The 25,395-nt window shown below is 35.4% G+C and overlaps 1 non-coding gene across 1 annotated transcript; it reads right to left on the bottom strand.

The window, feature by feature from the left end:
* Nucleotides 1-652: 652 nt before the first annotated feature.
* Nucleotides 653-775, bottom strand: LOC119037722 (small nucleolar RNA SNORA28). The gene has a single exon (XR_005080272.2). It is a non-coding gene; the product is annotated as a small nucleolar RNA SNORA28 (small nucleolar RNA).
* Between the last annotated feature and the right edge of the window lie 24,620 nt (nt 776-25,395).

Raw genomic sequence — 25,395 nt, 5'->3', positions numbered from 1 at the left:
ACTTACTCATCCCCTGGATGTTCAAACTCATTTTATCATCATGGAATTTCTTTCATTTTGTGCCCTTGATTTATTAATAGCAGTACTTGCATTTTGAAACTTCCTTGAAGGGATAGATTTTTTTTCAAGGAAAAAGAAAAAAAATTAGAGCTCCTATTTCTCTGGAGTCTACCATACCACTGTTCTCTCACAGAGGAAACTCAATTCACAGAGTTTCTTATTAGAAAAAAATTCCCTGAGATTTCCCCGCAGAGAAAGACCCTGCCTTGCGGATGAGTCCCCAGTCAGTGTGAAAAGTCACAAGAATTTCCTCTCTGGAAATTTAAATCAGATTGGGTGTGTGTGGGGGGGCATACTCTATTTGACACAGAAATTCATCAGAAAGAGGAAAAGATGATGTTTTGAAAAGATTTTCAAATTTATATGTTCACTTTTGAGGACTTATTTTTAAAGAGAAGTAGAGTGATAATGAGTTTCAATTGTTCTTTTTAGAAGATTGTGGCTAAAGATATAAAATATGTTGTGAGATTATTCTTTCATCCTGAATAATTAATTTGAAAAAATCAAATCATAAAATTAGAGAATTCAGTTGGATTAAATTGAATACATTACAGGAGCTACATTTCATTTAATTTTAATTTTTTGCTGGAACACTTTCTAAGTCTATATAATGGCTTGTCTCATAGAGGAAAAAGCACTGAATAGGTTAGACTTTTTTGCTAGAACAAGCTCACATTGTGTCAGAGAGTTTTAATCATTTGCCAGAGTGTTGTCTGCAACGGATGCATATTTTAAAGGTAATATTTACTTTTCTTTTTAATTTTAATTGCTATAATCCATAAACATAATGAATAATCCCATTATACTTGCATACTACTGCCTGGATCTGGATAATGGATTGTTTAAATGAGAAAGAGAGAGAACCCAGGGAAATAAATGCAAATTGCTTCTCTACTCCATGCTTAAAATGGTGTAGACATTTTAGATCAGAATGCGTTCCCAGTAGGCTACGTAAATTCTTTTGGGTACATTAGCCTCCAATTAGACTTAACTGGGCTTAAGTCATATTTGAGCTGCAAACCGGAGATGTTCCTCAGGATGGTAATTTCATTGTCCTATTCCACAAGTGGGGAAATCAGGATTCGTGACAAACTGAAGGTTGGTGATGAGGATTTGGAATTAGAATTAGGGACAGAATCTGTGTTTATCAAATCTGAAGTTTATCCAACCTGAAAGGGTCATTTCAGAATTACACATTAAAATCAAATGTGGAAGTACTTTCTAATTGGAATGTGAACATAAACACACTTAAAAATTTTAAAAGCAGTCAATACTACATTCAGAAAACATCCAGAAATAATATAACATTTTTTTCCTGTATAAAGTTTGTGTCTTTATATGTCAAAATAGAAGAAAAATTTACCAGATTTTTCTCTAGCTTGGTTTGTTTAGAAGGCTGCGAGGGTGGGACCATTGTCCCTGGGATGGCCAAAGCTTCCTGGCATGTTAACATGTTTCTAATGCCACTGTACCTAAGTGTGTGGGTATTATGGTGATACCATAGCAACCATGTGAACAATAGAAATATATCCCCCAAATTCCATACCAGAAATGTGTACACAACTTTCCCTTAATACCCAGAAAACCAACAGCGAATGCAATGATATCAGATGAGGGGGGTATGATGGAAAGGAAGTAAAATGGAAAAAAGACAACCTGTCTTATTCATTTGTTATTAAAATTAACTTACTTTTGCATATTTTACCCCAAAGAATAACCATATAAACATTTTGTAAGAGAGGATCAGCAAACCTTAACCATTAACTTCAAAGTAATCCAGTGTGTTACCCTTGATTAGAACATTTTGAAAAAAATCTAAGCATCTGGTATGCTATAAAGTAAGTGATGGTTACAGGGAACACTCGTTCAAAAAAAATACAGAATAAACCTCACAGTGAAATATTCTCTCTTCGCATGTCTGTGTGCTTTACTATTTGTTACAATCTTAAACTTTTGGCTGGAAAACTTTTGATATTTAATTTTTGTTTTGAAATAAGTCATATGATAATTTATATAATAGCAAGAATTATCCAAGAACAGATACGTGTAAGTTTTCTTATTTATTAAACCATTCCCCACTCATATATAAACTCAGGTAAAGATGAAAGTCAGTGTAAATCAACATAAAGGTTCATGAATTGATGTCGATAGAGACACAAATTTAATAATAATAAAAATAGAGATACAGTAATAATAATAACAGTGGGGGGGCTATGCAATGGTAGGCCCAGTGTTTTCAAGTTCTTGTGGCACCTTCTTTGCTTCTCCCCAAAAATCATTGTTTTAAATCACAGTTTCTCTCCTCCACTTTGTTTCGTTGATGTAGTTCTGCATGTTTTAAGCTTGTCCATAATACTGGCAGTTACAAATAGCAGGTAGAATGCCTAGTATTTCTACTTCTCAGGTCGGTAGTGCTGAAAACACAAATATGCATTTTTAAATAAATTATAAGGATTGTATATATTTAGGATTATTTCTAAGAGCCATAAATTGATTTTTTGCTAGGATTTTACTTCTTAGCAGGAATAGATGTAATGAACTACTCTGACAGGTACCCTGGAATTGCATCAAATTCATGTTAATGTTTTTCTTGCCAAATACAAGGCTCTGCCAAACATATTTTTATATAAAATAATGATTTACTAGAAGTTTCAATGATTATAATATTTTTTAAATTCAATATCAGTGGCTTTTCATTCATAGGTAATGTAGTATCAAGTTCAAAACTTTATGAAATAAAAATATTCCTCTGAAGTCCGTCTTCACATTGTTAACAGTATCTTGTTTATTTTTCCAACTATATTTCCCATACTTTGGAACAAAAGGAATGAAACTGTATATACATTTTGGCACCTTAATTATGTTTCTTTTCTATTGGAGGTATTTTATCTTAGTAATTTTGGTGATTTTTATAAGAATTCACATCCAATTTTACATTGTATAATAGAAAGACTATAGTTTGAATTTTACTTCATGCATTGAATCATACAAACTCATTAATTTGTACAAAAACTGTACTTGAACAGCAATTAAAAGAAAACTGTACTTGAACAACAATTAAAAAAAAAAGAACTAGAGAGAGCTTCTTTGTTTCCTTGGGGTTGTATTAGCTTGGTAAACAAAGAACCAACCAACTTCCCAAGTTTCTGCAGACTTCTGATAGGTCTGCACCTCCTAGTTGGACTGACAGGCCTCCATGGTCAAACTCATGCTCTCCAACAATTCAGCGCTGGTGGGAAGGGAGCAGTGTCCATTCCCTTGGCAGAGCAATGATGTACTACCCTGGGGTGTGAAGCTGCAGTTTCCTGGCGAAGCAAGCAGGCTTGTGCTGCCTGCTTTATTATAATTAATGGCTAATTTCCTTTGCTCCCATTAGTATTAATAATTAGCTAACTACCTATAATAACAATATTTCTACATTTCAGCAACTCAAATACTCTTTGTAGGAAAACACAAGGGCATTTCTTTGCTTATGGGCTGCCCTTATTTTATAGGTGGTTGTTTTCATTGAGTCAGTTCTTCAGGCCCCTTTCGCTTTCCCCACTGACAGTGAGTGTTCTCATAAAGCTAACAAAATGGCAACTTCAAAGTCCCTGGATATCCACCCAGCTGTTTTTAGCTTCTGTTATATTTACACTGATTTATCTAGCATGGCATGTAATTAGTTGTCTGGGTTATCGAATAAAACCTGACTGTATTTGATTATGATTCAGAACACATTATTTATATTGTCATTATGTAGGCAATTTTGGGCCAACATACATTTCAACTCCTTTTTACTAAGAAAAACATGTACAAAAAATGCTGTGTAGCCTTCTCCAAAACACGATAAATTATTTGCTGTTTGCTTAATGAAAACATTATGTGTTTTAATTAAAAATAAATATGCTTAGAGAGTTCTCCTAAAATACACATAATCCATGTAATAATATCTTCCTATAAAAGTTTTTCACAGCCTAACTCAATGTTTGTGTTTATGGAAATTTCCCTCTTAAATGTGTTAAAAAGAATTAAATTAATTTATATTTAAAAATCCCTATGGTATATGTTATACAGTTTCATTTACTTGTTGTATTGGACATAGTAAATATTTTAGGAACAGCAAAAAAAAGAAAGATTTCTGAAGGTATAGTTGATGGATTTATTCTTCTCTAAGACCAAGGTTGTACTACAAAGCACCACTTTAGACAGTATAATGATTCACAAAATCTAAGATGATGCGCTTGTTCATTTCATTGTTCTCTACTGCGGTATTCTACACTGTTTACCAGGCCTTACATTAGTCCTGTGTTGTTTTAACTTCTTTCTTTCAATCTCTAATAAAAATCCCCCAATTTCAAAGTCACTGAAGTTACTTTTAGTTTAGAAACAGAAGAGGTCGACATGTAGACATGACTTACACACCCAACTTCAGGGCTCATTTTCAGCAGCAGTTAGCCCAGAATTCTAATTTCAGTAGGATATTTTAAAAAGTTGTTGACATAAGACCAGAATTTGCCATAAAATCTTCCATACAGGGTTTCACAAACAAGTCAGAAGACAGTATGGATGTCACAAAAGTATTTAATGTATACATCAATACCTACGGTCATTCAGCCCAGGGTGTCCACCTGGAAGGCCTGCTCAGTGTGCCCAGCTGCTCATGCCAACTGCACAGTGATGGGAGTGCTGGCATGAATTGTTCTAATGGGAAGCTGAATTCAGCTGTTCTAAAGGTCAGATGAAGACTATTCTAAAAGTATGTGAAGACTCTATGGAAGCACTAAACTGCTGCAAACTACTGTAATCAATTAGTTAAGGTTTGGCAGTAACTTAAAGAAACGAAGAAAGCATTGACTTGTGTGACTCAGTGGCTCGAGTGCTGGTCCATGAATCCAAAGGGTGGCCTGTTCCATTCCCAGTTAGGGCACAGGACTGGATAGTGAGCCAGGTCCTCAGTGGGGGGTGCATAAGAGGCAACCACACACTGATGTTTTGTTCCCTCTCTTTCTCCCTCCCTTCCCCTCTCTCTAAAAATAAATAAACAAAATCTGAAAAAAATCTGGGCTGTTGAAGTTTTGATGTATAAGTCTATTCTTGTGCATTTTGGAATGAGACCAGCTCCCAAATTTTGATTGGACATTTTGATTTAGAATTTTTCACCCCAGTATTATTTCTGCATATGAGGGAGATAATACCAAGTTTTTAATCTTTTTTAAAAAACTGTATTTTATAAATTAAAGAAAAAACTAAGATAAATTTTATATCTAGGCATGGTGAGTATAAAGGTAGGCTATGCCTCCTTTCTCAATTCTGCCTTTGCTGCCTGTACGCCTTGCCAATTTCTAACTCCTCCAAAGGCATCTATATGGTGAACAGTCTAAGAACTAATATCATCCATGGACCCTGTTTTGACCCCTGAATTTGTCCCTAAATGGAATATTTCATACAAGAACCATATCAATAGTTTAGCTCATGAGTTAATACAGCAACCAATTACTTGCATACATTAAAGTACCTATATAAAAAATTGTAATAACTAATGTCTACTACTAAACTACTACTAAACTACTAAGCCTGTCTGGAATTAGGCAAAACTCCTGAATACTGCAGAAGCAGGGACATTCATGGATAAATGCTGGGCACACCTTCCATTTGGTCAGAATCATTTATAAGCATCAAGAAAAATGCTGATTCTAAGGGAAGCAAAGTTATGCCCAGGACATAACTTCAGATCAGTTCCCAGATCCATCGTCCCGCACTCTGCAAAACAGAACCACCCCCTCCAATGTACACATATATCAACTTTCATATAGACTGGTTTCTCTGTAGGGTCAGTAAGGAAGCGGTCCTCATGACCAGTACTTTTTTTTCTTTTTGTTTTTCAAAGCCAGGTTCCTGTAGCCTCATGCCCACAGGAAATGGCAAAAAAAGTACCTGGAGCATCACTGATGGCTGCCAGGACGTGGAAACAAAGGAAGTGCCCTTCAGTAGGTACCCCACCTGGCTAGCGAGGAAGGGGTATACATATACTGTGCAGTACCACTCAGCCATAAGAAAGGATGAAATACTGCCGTATGTGACATCATGCATGGATCTTCAGAATACCATGCCAAGCAAAATAAGTCAGAAAAAGTTAAGAACTGTATGATTTCACTCATATGTGAGATATAAAACTAAAAGTGACAAATGGACAAGCAAGAAGAGCAAAAGCTCGTCAACACACAATACAGTCTGGCGGTGACCCGAGGGAACAGGGGTGGAGGGGCAGTAAAGGGTAAAGGGAGTCAAATATGCAGTGACAGAGAAGATTTTGCTTAGGTGGTGGGCAAACAATGCAATGTACAGACCATGTATCAAAGAATTGTACACTCAAAACCTATTTAATTGAATTAACCCATGTCACCCCAGTAAATGGAATAAAAAACAAAGTATCTGCTGTCAAGACTGATTGGCCATTTGTGATCCACTAACATCATGAGCAATAGACTGCTTCCCTACTCCTACGCACTAAGCTAAGTATTCAAGGTCGTTGAAACTGTTCAAGGGACAAAGAACTTGCAGGTGTTAGACGCAAGCGCAGTGATCACTGTGGTCTTTATGCCAGTCTGACTCCAATCAAAACGGTCCCCCACACTGTGGTGGAGGGACTTCCTGGTGACTCACTTTACAGGGGAAGGTTCTTAAGTATAGCTTTGAGCCACAAAGCTTTGGAACGAAGATTAGTAGGCAATTTTTGGCCTCAGAGTTAAACCTTTATGGGCGATTCTAACCTGAAATTTGGCTTCTATTAAGCAATATCTTGGAGCTCTTCAAACACCTGTGTGCCTGAGATTTGCAACAAGGTGCCACTGCTGTTTTCAGGAGAAAAATCATGCCAGCTGCTTTGCAATTGGTAAGGGATCTATCTGAGCCAGAAAGAAGGCTAGGAAATGACAGGAGGGAAAATGCACACAATCGAGCTCAGGAGTCATGCTTCTCATGTCCCAGGCATGGGATTTGCTTTCCCAGGGTTGTCTCTTTGAATTCCTCCCTGAAATAGCAGCAACGCTGAATTCTGATGAAACAACACCTGTCTGAACCCCAGGGCAGGCTTTTGGGCAGTAATCCTTTTGGAAACCGATTCATTCAAATCTGCTAAATAATTAGTGAGCTGATTTTCATTCCTCTGGGCAATGCTGTTCTCTGACTTGAATTGTTTCATAAGATAACTCTAGAATATAGCTTCTAACAAAGGAGATTCAAGTTTGAACATACAATTCCCTTTTAAAACGGTATTTAAAGTAATACTTAATTGTATATGTTTTGTATGATTAAAAATAATGAGCCCACATATCATGTAGCAGTTCTATCATATGCTATAACATTTCAGCTTAATCATGGCAAAAATAAAAAATGAAATCTAGGTGCCTTCTCAAACCTAGCAATGTATATTTTGGATATTTTAAGTCTCTCTCTCCATCCCTCCTCACTCACCTTCCCTCTCTTTCCCCCTCCATCTCTCTTTTCCTCTCCCTCCTGCCTCTGTCTCCCTGCCCCTGAGAATCCACTGCATCTGTGTGTTTAGATACCCTATGTACCAAGTGACACTAGTGATCTTCTCTTCTCTTCTAGACATAGTTGTATCCACACAACATAATACAAAAAATGGTGAAGAATGTAAAACCATGTCATTAGCACAAGAGGCCATAAAATACACACATAGAAACACACACAAAAAAGTTTATGTTTCAGTCAACATAAGTTTTGCCTTTTCAGGTGAAAAGATCTAATAGGAATCAGACCTACAATTGATATTTTCTCTGAAGATATTTTGTTCTCAGTAAAATACCAAATGCTTTTATTTTAAAGTCCAGTATTGCTTTTCCTCATAATTTGACATGAAACTCTCAAATCTTTTTCTTAAATAGAGGCCAAAAATGTAATGTTTACATTTAACAAAAAAATAAAAAGTCTATTTTTATATCTCTTTATCTGAGAGGCACATTAGACACTTTTTGACATGCTAGCTAAGAAATGAAGTGAACCTAAATCTCTAGTCACTTAATTTGATAGAACAAAGGCATAAATATGTTGTTAAATTCACATAATTTTTTCTTCAAAAGGTATTCTAAACTCATGCCATCCATTTTTAAAATATAAAAAATAAACATTGTGTTGCTATAATAACAAAATAAAAACTGAGATGCTCTTTGATGGGGCACTTGAAGAGAAAGGCAGTTCTGTATTAGAAACAAAATTAATCTGTAGATAGAAACGTCTGGGAATTAGTATGTCATAACCACTTATTTATGATTCAGAAACAATGCAGATTAATCTTTTGTCTTATAAAATTTTAATAAGCAATACTTTCATTGGTAGTTTAATGAAACTTTCACTAAAGGTAAAAATATTTCCCTGGAAACATTTCAGTTATTTACACCAAATATAAGGCCTGTTATAAATTTTAGAACTTTTAATTTTATTGGTATAAGTATCTAACAAACTCAATGGATATATTAAAATTTTACTCTATTACATTTTCTACATTATCATAATTAGAATCTAAAACATAAAAAATACAGTAATAACAAAGTGTGCCAATAAACAAAGGAAAATTTTACTTATTAATTTTGCATTTGTATGTTATGTTTCCAAATTGTTAATTAGAGTATAATCAGGGTTTATGAATGTTTAGAAATAGGCCAAGATGCAATGAACAAAATCCTAACAGGAATGATAAATGCTAAGGCAGTGTTTACACATGGGCTCTGGGTTTAATGATTGTGGAAAACGAAGTTTGTTAAGTAAAAGAAAAAAATCATATGTATCCAAGTACTAGAATAATAACTATAAGTAGTTTTATGATAGACTGATTAAAAATTCAAATAGTAATCTAAGAACGAGTCCCAATGAGGATACCTTTTAGTACTTACAAAAATATCTTTTCTTTTATTCATACCTTCTGTAACATATTTTAAAATATTCATTCTTAAATCACTAGGAAGTGAATACAAAGCCCTGGCCATGTAGCCCAGTTGGCTGGAGCACTGGTATGACCAAGGTTGCAAGTTCAATCCTTGGCCAGGGCACATACAACAATCTACAGCAAACACTTAAATGAGTGGAACATCAAATCAAAGATTTTCTCCTCCTTGCTCTCGCTCTGTCTCCACCCCAATTTCTCCTCCTATTTTGGGGGGAGGGGACTCTAACTGCATGAATATTACATTTTAAAAATATTTTGTATTATTTACTTATTTTGTTTTTCTAAACTTCAGTGTAGATATATTCTTCCATAAATTTTACTAATTCTTACTCTCCTAGCTAGGTTTAATCTGCTATTAAATTCACAATTATATTAGTTGTTTTAGATACTCTTTTTAATTTTGTAATTTACATTGGATTCATTTTAACAGTTTCCAGTATTTAGTCCCAATTTTTTATCTGGTCACTCAACTCCTGAAATACTTAGTTATATATATTTAGAAATAATAATCTCATCATTTCATTAGCTTTATCTCTGTATCTTTGTATTGACTATTGATTTTTGGAAAACTATTTCCTTTTGCTTTTATAAAATTGTGTTTGGGATATATTGTTTTCTGTGCAACACTGCTGAAGATTTGAAACATATTATTTTTACCTATTAGTTGAGCATTTATGGTTATTCTTAAAATGGTAGATGTATCAATTAAGCAGAGCGACCCTCAGATATATAAACATTTTATATTTAAAGAGCTGTGTAGTTGTCACTGCTTTGAGACACTGTAAATTTCTTAATCATTAAAGGAATGCAAAGATTAAAAACTCAGAATTTTATGGCATGTATGGTGTTCTATGAGTGTTAATCAGTATTAATTAGCAATTGCAATGAAAGGGAGGAAGGTGGAAGAGATTGTCTAAAATATTTGCATAAGCAAATTTGAACAGATTTCTTTCATCACTGAATTTCTTTGAAATATTAAGATGAGCTTCAGTATGATAACTCTGCAGAAAAGCTTAAGTTATCAAATATTAATATATTTGCCAACATGAACATTTATATTAATTGAACATCTTATAGGATAAAAGTCCATACTGTAAATAGTTGGGTATCAGATTAAATGAACTTGAAGTAAAATTTATCTTTTTTATCATGTGAATTTGAGTGATTGAATTTAAGATCAAATAAGGGATTGTTAGCAACTGTCTTCAAGTGTATGAATAGTTTTTCAAAGGAAGTTACTAGCCATCTGTTCTCTTGCTCTGCAAAAAATAAAACAAAACAGGTGAAACTTATGTTTAACAAAGGGAGATTCAGGTTAGATGTAAGACACAACTTATTGACAATAAGCATTGTTTAAAGGCAAAAATGAACCACCCAGGGAATGTGTGTGCCTTTCTCTGAACATCAGTAAGAATAAGCCAGAAAGCCATCTGTTTTAGTGACTCATGCCCTTGCCCTGCCTGAAAGCATAGCACTAGATTATAAAGCCTCCAGAGACATCTTCCATTTTATAAAAATATATAGAACATGAAAATGGCAGAGAGAAACACTATAATGCAAATGGGGTGCTCTGATGAAAGAATGTGCTCTTTAAAAAATCCTTGGCAATAAATGGTGCTGTGAAAATTGCAAAGATACATGCAAAAGAATGAAATGGGACTAGTCTGTCCCCATGCACAAAAATATTAAATCACAATACATCAAGGACTTAAATGTAAGATCTAAAATAATGAATTACATGGAAGAAAACACATGAATTTGACCCCCATGCCAAGAGTAGTACAGGAAAAAAATGAATGGGACTAACACAAACAAAGTAGCTTCTGCACAGCCAGAGAAACCATGAAAGACAAAAAGGCAACCAACTGCGTAGAAAATACTTGCAAACAATAGCTTTGACAAATGGTTAATAACTGAAATACGTAAATAACTCATAAAAATCAACACCAAACAAACAACAATACAATTGAAAAATGGGTACAGAATACGATCAGACACTTTTCCAAGAAGACATACAAATGGACAACAAATATGTGAATTGATACTCAACTTCACTAGCTAGTGGGGAAATGAAAATCAAAACGCCAATGAGATACCACCTCATACTTGTTAGGATGATGGTTATCAACAGGATAATTAATTAGTTTTGGGGAGGTTGTGGAGAAAAACAAACCCTTATTCACTGCTGGTGGGAATGAAAACTGGCACAACCACGATGAAAACAGTATGACTGTTCATCTAAAAATTAGACATAAGGTTGTCATATGACCCATCAATCCCTCTACCCAAAATATTTGATAATGTTTATTTCCAAAGACTATATATATTCATTGCAGTTTTATTCATGGTAGCCAAGACATGGGAACAACCAAAATGTCCTTCAGTAGATTATTGGACATAGAAGATGTGGTACGTATACCCAATGAACACTACTCAGCCATAAGAAAGATGAAATACCACCATTTGTAACATGGATGGACCTTGAGAATATTATGTTGAGCAAAATAAGTCACAGAAAAATCTAAAAACAATATGCTTTCACTCAAATGTGTGATGCACAGCTGAATCTCACAGACAAAAGAAATGATGGTTACCAGAGGAAAAGGCGGTTGGGGGTAGTAGGGGGGTCCAAATATATGGTAACAAAGTGATCAGGCTCTGGGAGGTGGGCATCCAATGCGATATGCAGATCATGTATCATGGGAATGTATACTTAAAACATTTACAATCATATTAATGATACATTTAATTAAAAATAAAATAACGTAAAAATAAAAGAACTTAAGATTTAAAGAAAAAAGATTGTTTTAATAAAGTTTTAAATATTTAGTTAATAAATGTAGTGCTAAAATATTGTTTTTACCACATGTTCTCTAAAATTTCTGCATTTTAATGTTTCTAGGTACACTAAATTATTTTATTTTAGCCTGTTGATATTCAATCTCTTAGATTTTACAGTTTTGTTTCATTCTAAATGAACTTTAAGTAGAATTGACACATAGTAAAATGTCTATCTCTTAAGTCTATCATTCAAAGATTTTCAATATATATCTGTTTCACTTGACACACAAAATATAGGGAACATTCTTTTTTTTAAAGGTTTTATTTATTTATCTTTAGAGGGGAAGGGAAGGAGAGAGGGAGAGAAATATCAATGTGTTGTTGCCTCTCATGTGTCCCCCACTGGGAACTGGCCTGCAACCCAGGCATGTGCCCTGACTGGGAATCTTTTGGTTCACAGGCCCACGCTCAATCCACTAAGCTACACCAGCCAGGCTATAGGGAACGTTCTTATTGGGCCAGTAAATTCTCCCACAGTCCAATCACCAATCACCCACCTCTAGGCAACCACTAATCTGAATTGTCACTCTACCTTCATCTTGGCTGTTCTAATATGTGTTATATATTCATATATCTCCTATATTGTTCTGAATATTTTATATTATTCATGTCAACACAATTGTTTGAAATGTGGTCATTCATTCATATTAGCAGTGTATCTCATTACAGAGCAAGTTTATTGTTCTTTTTCTGAACATTAAAACAGGGCCACCATTTAAAATATTTAGGTATTTATTTGTACTACATAAAAAATCAATCACACACCTTAGGAGTAAAAATTGGCTATACTAAATTTCCTCCCCAAATTTTATTTTAAAGTGTTTAAGACAGGGAGGATCTAACAGTGCCTACACAATATTTTCCTTCGAGTGCACTCTTGCAGTATTTGAACCATTAAGGAGACTAAATAAGGAACAGCTAACAGTTTTAAATGGGTATAAAATGCTATGTAGTTATCAAGCTTAAAAATGAATCTTTGATGTGTCTCTTCTTTTGATTTTTATAATTAATGTTAGCTTTTGGATTTATTTGGCATTTAATTTGTCCACAGAGGATAAAATTATGCATTTAGTTGAAGATAGGCCCATATTTAGCACAAACAAGGTTGAAAGATCAACAGAATTCAAGACAAATGTTAATTTCGAATGTATAAACTCAACTTTATTGGGGCTTTTAAATCAACTAGCACATTTGTTCCTAATCAAAGGCTTTAATTTAATCATTGGAGATTGTAAGATACTCTTCAATTCTGCCTCTCATAGGGGACCTACTAGCATTTATTGCCACACAGTTTGAGCAAAAAATCCACAGATAAATCTAAAGTAGAAATCAAGAGACACCAAGGAGTTTCAATGAAAACTAGATCTCTTTAAAATGAATAGCACTAGGAGCTGAGAAGAAGCTAAAGCAATATTTTTGAATCTAGTCTTTCTGCAGTAACAAAAAGAGGAGGAGGATTCATTGTGAAAGATCCTCTCTGTTCATTCAATGGTAACATGGTACCTGGATGTGCCAAGTGAGCCATGCATCACACAGACAGGGACAGAATGAGGCAGGCCTCTGAGGTGGCCCTAGACCTGGGTGGGTTTCTTATGGTGACCTTCCTTATAACATTGTCACATAAACTTTCATAGACTGAGAAATACCAAAAAGACATTCCCTCATTATCAATCCATTTTACTGGCTCCATTAGTGAATGTGTTTATCTAATTTTTTATTGATCTAATTATCAGCCAGTTACTTAAATTTGCAGTTGAGAACGTGGGAACCAGCCTTACTCTGATCATACTGATTACTTTAGGTCAATACTTTAGATGTTCTACACAGATACATCAAAACACTGGAGAGTAAAAATTCAAGTCAGAAACTATTTAATGTAAAGTGTCTTATTCAATCACCTAAATATCCGTATGAAATGTGTTATATTTCCTGCTATCAAAAGAATATTTGTTCCTTTCTGATAGCAGGAAATAAGGTAAGGCAGCTTCAAAGGGTCAAGAACTAAAGCTCCCACTTGCCCATGCATTGAACTTCTGGAAGTGTAATCATTAACACTCCATGTATGCTTCCTGGTCCCTTCACCTTCCGACTTCCCTGGCATCTTACTTCCTTTTCTATAAATTTCATAACAGTGAAAAGATACTTTCAGAAACATTTTGAATCAAGCAGTGTTCTCCAGTGAACCAATGCTTTTATCATAAAAATGCATTTCAAAATTCTCCTTAAGGAACAAGCATAATTACCACCACCCAAGAAATTAATGTTTTGCATAAAGTATGATATATAATGGATTTTGACAAGGCTGGAATCTTGAATGGGATCGAGATACTTCAGAGTGCAAAGGAAGCCTCCAGAAACATGCTTCACTTAGCAGCTATATTTTCAATTTCCTTTCCAAGTATTTACATTTCTAAATCTTGCAAAAAAACAACAACAATAATCCTGCTTACATTTGCAGTGAGATCTTTTATTCATTAGTTACAATCAGTGAACAACGTTTTATGGTTTCATCATCCACTTGCATTTCCTGAATAAATGAAAAACAGTACAAATGAACAAACAGATAAATCTAAGTGGCACCAGAGGAAGTCATTTATTAAAGAATAATCATGGATAAATAACACAAGGAATGCTCAAGGCTGCCCAATGAGTTTAGTTGAATATGCTAGTAAATAGTGAGTGGATAATCACTTTTCTGTACTTAATAAGAGAAACACATTTGGGAAAGTGAGATTATGCTTTGACTTTCTTTTAGCTATCTAGAAGAGTCATGTTTGGGGCAATTTCTTGTTTTTGACACCAAAAATATACATCTTCTTCATCTTAAAATTTGATTGCTTTAAAATTTTTCTTACTGGGTATTTATTATTTTTTTACTCTCATTAAAAATTCCTGTGCTCCATAGATTTTCTTTCTGAGACAATATTTTTCTACATGAGAAATATTTATTGCTAAATTGTTTAGAATAAATTTATTCATTCCAAAATACAAGTATTGACTGATATTTTTAATATTTTTCAGAAATTCAATATGTACTACATTTAAATGTAGGCCATAGAAACTAATTATATGTTTCCAAGACAAAACTATAACCTCTAGAATTTAATTTTTAAAGCCTAAATTATTAATTGAAAGCATATCTTTGTCTCACTGATATAAGCAATAAGGCCTAGGCTATAAATGACAAATATGAGACATTCAATATAAGTAATATTTAACAATGTACTACATTAAATACAAAATGAAAAAGGAAAAAATCTACAACTATCATTTTATGCATTATGTGATAAGCATATTTTATGCATAAGAATAAATATGTTTATATTTATATGTTTATGAATATATAATATTCATATTCTCTGTTTTCGAGGTCAAATTATGAGGCCTGAAAATATACTCATTAGATTAAATGTTAAGTATTTCACTACTATTTCCACATACTGAATAAGATAATTTTCTAAAATTTACCCCATTTGCCTTGTTGCATATATCACAAGCCCCTACTTAAATGCATTCCACACACAAAGAAAGAGAACCTACTATTAAAATAAAATGACACTGAAAACTCACTTGTGGTCGAATCACATTAAGCATCATTGAACTTGGCTGTAGTCAAGGGGAATGCACACCAGAGGAAGAATAGAGCATCTTGGTAAGAAGTAGAGAGAGGATTATGATATAATTTCAGTTTATGGAGGGCAGTTTCTAAGGAGGGTTAAGGAAGTCAGGTCCAGGTCTGGACTGGATGTTGCCTGGAAATTGGAACAATTTGGCTGTTGAGAATCATGGCATTTGAGGTTGGGGAGGACCAAAGCTTAGGGTGGGTTTGCCACTTTAGAGAAGTGCCGTGGGTTGTGTTGAAGGAAGAATATACTTACTGCTGTGGTTGAGCAGTGCCCTTGTCTCTCCTCTGTTCCACTGCAGTCACAGAGTGTTCTGCCTGGTCATGTTTTAAGGTCTGTAAACAACGTTTGTTTGGCCACTCGGGATCCCAAGGGCCTAAGTGGCCAGATGCTAAGGCCATTGGCAGTCTTCATATTCTTAGGGTAAAATTACTTAGTACAAGGACAATATTCCAAGCCTTTTCTGAGATTTCTTTTTTAAGATTTTATTTATTTATTTTTAGAGACGGGGAAGGGAAGGAGAAAGAGAGGGAGAGAAGCATCAATGTGTGTTTGCCTCCCACACACCTCGCACACCCTGCACTGGGGACCGGGCCTGCAACCCAGGCATGTGCCCTGACTAGGAATCTAAGTGGCAACCCTTTGGTTGGCAGCCTGCCCTCAATCCACTGAGCCACACCAGCCAGGGAGTGAGATTTCTTATTATAGACATGTTCTCAGTTACTCTAATCAGCAGCAGAAACTAGTCAAATCAATGAAATTTTTTTGGCTTAAACAAAGAGTCCTCACTTTGCATATAATTCAAGTCTGTAAAAATATCCATATAAGCTGAAACAGTCAAAATGATCTTATTAATAAATGGGGAAATGGAAATTGTTCTATAACTTTAAAAACATCAAAATATTAAATACTCTTTTACTGTTGGTTATAAATATATATCAAAATAAAATAGTGAAACTAATATTTGTTTAGTACATTGTGATTAAAACATAAGATACATTACAAATTAAAATTTAACTTAATAATTTCCTTTTTTTGTAAAATTTTGTAAAGAGTAGTTTGAACAGTACATTTGAATTTTTATTCTTATACAGTGGGAATCTTTTCTATGTCACAGTTGAATTGTTATACTTCAATGATTATATCAGTTTCTAACATTTTATTCTTTGTGCTTTCAAAGCTATGAAGTAGTTCCAAGAGGTTTTTTGGGGGGGTTTGCCATTATCGCTTCCTCTGTGACATATTCATTCTTCTCATTACAATCTCTCCTCTCATTTATATCAATAAGGTTGGACTCACTAAGATCCCGAAACTGGTCATCGAGAGCATATCCAACAGCAGCTGTATTGCATTCTCGGGGGGTGTGATTTCTTCTGTAATTCTGTCCACATTCCACTAGAATTTCACCTCCGAGGTTATCAGTTTTTGTTTGTTTGTTTGTTTCTTTTTTTATCTTTAGAGGGGAAGGGAAGGAGAGAGGGAGAGAAATTCAATGTGTGGTTGCCTCTCGTGCATCCCCTGCTGGGAACTGGCCTGCAACCCAGGCATGTGCCCTGACTAGGAATTGAACCTTGATCCTTGGGTTCTCAGGCCCGCACTCAATCCTCTGAGCTACACCGGCCAGGGCAGTTTCTGTTTCTTCATGGCATGTGTCAGTGACCATTTCCTGCTTTTGATTTTTCACATCTGTGACAAGTGGGTTAATCACTAGAAGACAAAAAGACAACATAAGCATGTACATTTGACTACCTGTGTATGAACTAATAGCTGTACATTGACCGGTCACCAACAGACTTTGAAATAAGTGATGTGATTGGTCTCTATGACAAGGCACACCTGTCAGTAATAGTGATTTGTAGGTTGAAGTCCTTGCAGCAAATTTTGTCTTTTATGCACTTACTATTAGTGAATACAGCATAGCAACTAACACTTGAATCATGTAGTTGAGAGGCTGGTTTCGTTCAACTAAACCATGGTAACTGAAATTCATGCTTTGCAGAACCATGAAAAATGAAGGCTATCTGTAACAGATATTTTGGATCCTCTAGCATTTGGTGCATTTTCAATTATTTTTGAAAAGTCATATATACTCATTGACTTTATATATTGTCATTATAACTATTTTATCAAGATGTGAAGAAAGCTATTTAAAAATATTTTACCTTCTTGTTCATTTTGACAACAGATTATGTTTACTAAAATGTAATTAAAATGAAATAAAATAAATGTTAAAAGCTATATTAACCCATATACTAAGAACTTATGGTTCGAGGGTTGATTAGTTGAATGGCCTGATGTCAGTATAAATAAATTCATTTTTCTTCTGTTTTTTTTCTTTCTACCATTATAGCTGCCAGCTTTGTCCTTAGGTTCATACCTACTGCATGAGTTTCCTAAGGCTGACATAACAAATTATCACAAAATGGGTGGTTCAAAACAAAATAAATTCATTTGCTCCTACTTCTAGAGGCCAGGAGTCCAAAACCAATGTGTCAGCAGGTTTATTATCCCTCTGATGACCTATATGGAGACACCCTTTGTCTCTTGCTAGCTTCTTGTTGTGGCACTCAGCCCTTGGTGTGCCTTTGACTTGCAGTTGCATCTCCCCCAGCCTCTGCCTCAGTCTTTGAATGGTGTCCTCCCTGTGTGTCTCTCTTCTCTTCTTATAAGACACCTGTCACATTGGATTAGGGCCCACCCAATTTAGTATAACCTCATCTTACTTTGATTATATCACACAGGTCCTATATCCAAATAAGGTCACTTCAACACATTTTTGGAGGACATGAGTCAACTGTCAAAGCCCTCATGACCACAAAGTTCCTGCCAGGGATTCTGTTCCTCTCATCCATACACAGCCACTCCCAGATAAGACACCAGCACTTCCTTTGTTTCTCTCTCAAACCAAAGAAACATTTCCCAGAAATCCCCCAAGATAACTTCTTTACCGCATCAGCTAGATTGTTCTATATACTTTATCCATTTGTGACTCTTAAGGGAAATGGAACTTGATGTCTGCATGGAATCCAGTCTCCTTCAAAACGTGTTATGACTGATGGACAGTCTCTACCCCAAGGAGGTCATGGGAACCCCTGATTTGACACCAAGTCAGACAGAAATTGTGCATAACTGGGGGATCTACTACTTGCTATCAGCATCTAAAGTGGAGAACAGTCTTGTGATCAGAGCTCTTTCCCTGTGGTACCTGATGCTAGGTCCAGGTAGGTAGTGTCAGCACTGAGTTATATCGTGGGGCATCAGCTGGTAGTACGAGGATAAGATGGCTTGGTGTGGGAAAACCCTGCACACATTTGGTGACCAGAAGTCTCAGGAGTGAAGTGCTCTGTATGACTAATATTGGAGAAACACAGAAAAAAAACACATAATAAGGAGAACTCTTTGTCTGTTTGTTTTCTTTTCTATAGAGGAGGGAGAAAACTGAAAGTTTCCCACATGCTCACATAGTTTGTCAGTTTATGAAAGACTTACCTCTTATCACCATCTGAGCTAATTCTTAAAATGGTGATAGGCAAGGTCAAGCAACTTTTCCGTGAAGGACACGCTCCTCATCATTTTCCTGAAGGACCATCTCAAATACATCCTTCCTTCCACCTTCACAGATTATTTTAGTCGGCATTGATCTCTCCTAGGAGGACAGACATCAGACTTACTGCATTTAGTATACATCTTGGTTCTTGATAGTGTTTGAAGGTTAAGTTCACAGAGAATGGTCTGTGATAAATGACAAACTCATGTGTAATTTATTGTATGACAATATGATTAGGTGCACCTCATCTTAAACTGGGAACAAGGAATCCTTTGTAGACACAGGGCCCGGGAAAGCAGCTGGGTTATAACAGGTGGGAGACTGCAGAGGTAAAACCGCTGACAAGGGATCACATGTTGGGAACTCCGAAGCAGTGCTACCAGAGGCTCAATATACACACTCCAGTAAAGACCCTCTAAGAAGTGGAAACTATCAATCTGCTGTCAACATCATACACTCCTTCAGAATTTCTAGTTTTCAGTTGAGTTGCCTACTTTTATGTACCTAGCCATTCCTCACCTTGTCTTCAACCATCCTTTGAGCATTGTTTAAGTTATTAGAGATGTTTAATTTTTCTCAGGCCACAGACTTCCTTTTAACAGGTGCTGCAAGGAGACCTGACTGAATAACTTGAAAGAGTTACTGTTGTTTGGAAAATGTTCCGAAGGCTTTCTTAGTGTATTTATATCCTCTGAGAATTAATATAATTTAGCCTCAGACTTTCAATATAAACAGCTAAAAATGAACTAGGAAGCTACAAAGACTAACACTGTGAGTTCAAGAATATATTCTTACTTTGATTCACTATTAAACCCCATTCTTTCTACCGCTATTAATATTGTGTATATCCATTACATGTGTTTGATGGAGGAAGAAACTTTACATTCATGAATTTCAAATTCCAACTCATTGAAAACCCATAGACTCACAGAGGAAAAGGCTGTAAGCCCAGGTATTTCAAACTGGTGCACAAATAGCACTGTCTTCTTTAATGGTCACTCCACATAAGGTATGGAAATGTAATTATTCCCCAGGGTTCACTATCGTTGAGGCATTCAAATGATATGCTAGAAAATGGGCCATATTGGCTCTTTGTTGCAAATCTTTCCTCCTTGTGATAGAGTTGGTCAAGAGTGCTTCCAGATGTATTATTTTAAAAATCCAGATACTGTATAGAAAGTATGAATATAAAATATACCCTATCAGAATTTTGAAAGATATAAAGAGCCAGCACCTCCTCAGAAATATAGAAATGGGTAAAATAGAAAAAAAATGCATTAGGTAGTTAATGATTTATTCTATGTTTAGCATCATCCCAAGAATTTGCCCAGGATGCACAGAATGTTATGAAAATTAAATCCATTTTATAGACCATATAATTATTATTAACATGCTAAAACGGAGAACATTCCAGTACTCGATTCTTCTCATTTTTAGTCCTCACAAACACTCCAGCCCATTTTGGAAGAAACTAAATCCTTCTCATCTTCACATGGAAACAATCTGCTCTCCAATAATAGCCATTCGGAGAAAGGCTTGGAGAGTCCTTAAGAAGAAAGATCTTGTCAATAGATAACATTTGCATTTAGCATTAAGAAAGGGGATTCCTGACAACAGCCAATGCCTTGGCCATGGAGCTAAGTGTAACACTGAGCAACATCCCTGGGCAGAAGAAAGGTTGAATGAATATTGTCAAGCCAATTCGCCTCTGGGGAGACCATACCCTAAACTGTAATTACTGTGTGGGACAACTTTTGTTCAGCTATCTGGGTTTAACATCATACAAAGGGACTTCTACTCCAGGGCCTTTCTTTTTTAACCTGCAGACCATTGTAGTTGACAATGAATTAAATCACAAAGAAGAATACAGTGTGGAATACTAGTAAACTTATCAATGTTGCACCCACAAAACTAACAATGATATTCAGTGTAATTCTGATGTTAACATCCACGTTTTCATTGCCAGGAATCTGGAGAAATTTGTCAAGTATCATTTGATGAACTGCTTTCTTTCTGGTCCTTCAGAGTGCCACCCTTTCTTCCTTCCCTCGGTCCTCAATTATCTTTAGATTTTTTCTTTTTCTTTTTCATTTTTTCACATTTTTATTGTTATTCAAGTACAGTTGTTTCCATTCCACCACTCACTCCTCCTTAGCCATCCCCACTTCCCACCTTTGATCCTGCCCCCTTTGGCTTTCTCCATGATTTTCCTTTAAAAACAAGTAAAATAAGCAAATAAAAATAGCAATGCAAAATCTAACTAAAAAATCTTTACTTTTCCAGAAAACAATTCATACTTATTTTGGTAAAATTGGAACATTCATAAAAGCAAACAATATAAATGTAGTCATATAGTCTACTATACAGAAATAAGCATTATAAACAGGTGTTGAATACCCTGAATTGTTTTAAGTGTTTCTTCATGATTCATTTCTTTAACCATCATTGGTCCCCACACTTCATTCACTGCATCTTTTCAGAGACACTTTTGTCTCTCTGCATTTCTCTAGCTCTAGCTTCTGCTGCTCTGCGTAGATAATAAGCCAGTCTGGGCAGTGAGTTCCAGCCCAAGAGGCAGCCAGCTGTCCTTCAGGGACACTCTAAAGATGCCCACTGCGGGTCCCGTTCACCTCAACATTCTTGATCTGTGTGCTCAATCTTTTATACTGGTTTCCTCTTCAGCTTAAGTGGCATTATTTAAAGAGCTCATATTCAGCTTCACCTTTTGGCAGGAAAAGAATAAATTCAGGCTGAGTATAGCCTGGAAAAAAAAACCCTCCTAGATGCAGAGAAGTCATTGATTTTGTGCTACTTCATATGTCACGTAACACATTATCAAACATCCCTGCTGGCTGCAGCAGCCCATGACGCTGACATTCAACGATTTCATATCTGCCCTGTGAAAAATTCATGACCCCTCTGCAGGACATTTGCATATCTGCACTTTTGCCATGGCTATCCCCAAAGCATAGCGCTGCATCAATACAGAAACCTCTGTGTAGGCTTGTCACATTCTGTGTGTCAGGAAAATAAAAATGTGGTTCGTTTCTTTCATGTGTTTAGTCTAATCACTTAGGCCACAATTAATGAACTTGACTGAGGTCCTGGAGAGTATTAGAGTAAGCTAGACACTGAGACAACTACATGGTGGATAGCACGTCAGCAGCGTTAAACACATAAGTTTGGGAAGAGGAATCTCTTGTTTTTACTTGTAATGTGACAGAAGTTACAGTGTGTTAGGTGCATTAAGAAGGGAAGAATCATTCATACTCTGTGGAACTTTACTGACTAGTTTGTGTATTCACCCAGTGCTTGAAGAAAATAAGAAAATCTAGGTTCAGTCATAATGCAAAGTGGAAGGTGGGGGTGGGTTGGGCAGGGGAACATAATGGGGGGAAATGGGGACTACTGTAACTGAACAACAAAAAAATTAAAGAAACACTGATAGAATCATACACAAATGTTCTGAAGCAAAATAAATGATAATTCCAAATACAAAGAAAAAACATAGGAACACTGTCGAGTAAAGAAATATACAAAATCTATGGCTAACTAAATTAACCCTGAAAAAAATTAATGTAAACTTAATATTTTAAAACATGAGTTAATATGTAGATGACTGTAACAAATTATAGAGATTAATTTTAAAAGGTTTGCAATGAACACATGAAAGGAAAGTATATTTTGAGTAAGAAATGTAAGAACTCATCTTTAAAGGAAATCATGAGTTCAAAAAATATAATGCATGTGCTGTTAAATAATAATTATGAAAAAAATGTACACAAATTATATATATGTATAAATCTGTATTACAGATAAAATAGAAAGTTTAAATTAAACAAAAAAAATCAGAAAACATGTTATATGTGTGAATTCTTCTCTCTTGCCAATATCTTATTCATGTTTAACACGAAGCAAAAATAGTGAGGAAGCCCTGACTGCTGTGGCCCCGTGGGTTGAGTGCCAGCCTCACTACCAAAGGGTCATTGGTTCGATTCCCAGTCAGGACACATGCCTGGGTAGCAGACCAGGTCCCCAGTAGGCGGTGCTTGAGAGGCAACCACACATTGATGTTTCTCTCCCTCTCTTTCTCCTTCCCTTCCCCTCTGTCTAAAAATAAATAAATAAAATATTTATTTTTAAATAATGAGGAGAAACTCAAGGGACCTAGGAAACTAAAATTTACTAAAGATAAAGGAATTAATCTAAAGATCAAAACCAGTTGTTAGTGATAGTTGTCTCTTCTTCTCTTTCTTTCCTTCTTTCTTCTCTTCTTGTCTTCCTTTCTCCCTTCCTATGTTCCTTTGTTCCTTCCCTCTCTCCCTCCCTTCCTCCTTCTCTCCTTCCCTTCTATCAACCATCAACCATCTACACATATGCAAAATTGTGTACATTGAACTTTAATCAAAGCTACTTAAGTGAGAAAAAAAAGTGCTAAGTCTGTGGGCTGCGGATTATGGCAGGGCTTTATTGTCTTTATATATACATCTAATTGTTTGAATTTTGTTTTTTAACTCTTGGTATTAGTTCATATATTACTTTTGTAATACAAAATAGTGTGTAACAAGTATAAATGTCAACTTTAATTTATTTTTTTTTTGCTCTATATTGTTAACAATTTTATACTATTCTCTAGTTTGTATAACTAATTCTGGGCATTTCCAGCTATAAAAAATATTTTGTGAGACTATGTATTAAATACATATATATATATTTTATTGCCATTTTTGGATTGTAGGCTGCTTGCAAGCTAAAAAATAACTGTGTCTCCAAATAAAATATTGTCAGTTCTGTGTGTGTAGAGATTTTCAATATAAAACAATTTAATAATTTAATAAACAGCATCACAATACTGGCTTCCAGCAATAAAATTTAAAATATGTTTGGTGAATTTTTCTTTACTGTTTGGAAAATAAGTGCCAAATACCAGTTAACTTTTTACAGCTCGCTCTTTCATTCTCTCTTTTATCTGGGTCTCAGAATGTCTATCTGCTACCTTGTTATAAATCACCGTGTGGATAAGTGCTTTATCTAATACACAGTCTACACATGGCGATATTCTTGGGGAAAGCAAGGGAAAAACCCAGACTCGCCCCCCCACCCTTTTGCTACAGAGCCTTTCAAAAACATAACAGCCAGAGCCAGAGAACAATACAGTTCTTAACCCCAGAAACTGACAATGAGAAAAGGTTCTAAAATACAGTCAGCAATATAATTTCAATTTATGTTCAAAATAGTCATGATAATTAATAACCCTATATCAGGAAAATGGTTCAAAGAGAAACAATAGGCATTTTCTTATCTTAGATGAAAATCCATGCATTGTACCCTCCCAGCCTCGGACCAGAAAAGTGATGTCTGGGCACGTAATATTACGGCCCCAGGCAGAGAAGACAAGAACAAAATCTAGAGAACTTGTGTCTCTAAAGATGAGACTCAAAACTAATTTAGATGCTAGAAGACAGACAGTACAACATAATCTGAATTATGTCTATGTTCTAATTATGTCCAACAGACACCAAAACCATAATCCGAAGCTCACATGTTAAGCACAAATATGGAATTTCTTACTGTGGTAAGAAATAGATATTGCAATATCACTTAATTCATAGTCCCATTACTCCCTTCACTTGACAAGCTTTCCGTGGATCCTGAAATTCCTGGCACTGCGCTGTGTCAGTGTAGCAAGTTTAAATGAGACATGCTTTTGCCACTTTGATTAGCATGCTTTAATGTTAAAATATAAAACAATCAATTTAATAAAATACACATAATAAATTTGGGGGGCAAACTAAAAATATTGGACACCTTTGCCTAGAGATTAGGAGGAAAGAGTCCAGAGAGGCCTTCCAGAAACATGGCATTTTTTAAAAATTAACTATCAAATTACTTTTTAAATTAATTCTTTTTATTCTTGTTTACTTACAATTGTCCCTCTTTTTCCCCCATTACTCTCTCCTCTCCTACCCACCCGTCAGTCTCCACACTCAATCCCCAGGCCCTGTTATCTTTGCCCTTGGGTCCTCTACACATAATCCTTGAGTTGATCCTCCCCCTTCTTCCCATTATTCCCCTTCCCCTTCCCCGCTGGACACATTTTACTTGACTCCTGAATGATGGATATGAGAGCACCTAGTAGATAAAGGGAGAGGGACATTTTAAACAAAACATATTTCACATTTCCTAATCTTTACAAGTTTGAACATGGGCTAAGTATCAATAGTTTATTTAAAGAATAGAAGAATATTTCATAGTTAAGATTCTCGCATTATGAACAAGTTTCTCAAGAAAAAATAGAACGAGGTTCTTTTTCCTGATGAAAAACACACACGCGCATGCGTACCCAGGCAAGCAGGTGGCTACCCCATCACGTGGGC

Source organism: Artibeus jamaicensis, unplaced genomic scaffold (assembly GCF_021234435.1).
Source record: "Artibeus jamaicensis isolate MK-2021 breed Jamaican fruit bat unplaced genomic scaffold, CSHL_Jam_final scaffold_537, whole genome shotgun sequence".
Classification (NCBI taxonomy): domain Eukaryota; kingdom Metazoa; phylum Chordata; class Mammalia; order Chiroptera; family Phyllostomidae; genus Artibeus; species Artibeus jamaicensis.
Note: the sequence above shows the minus strand (reverse complement) of the source record. Positions and strands in the feature narration are given on the sequence as shown.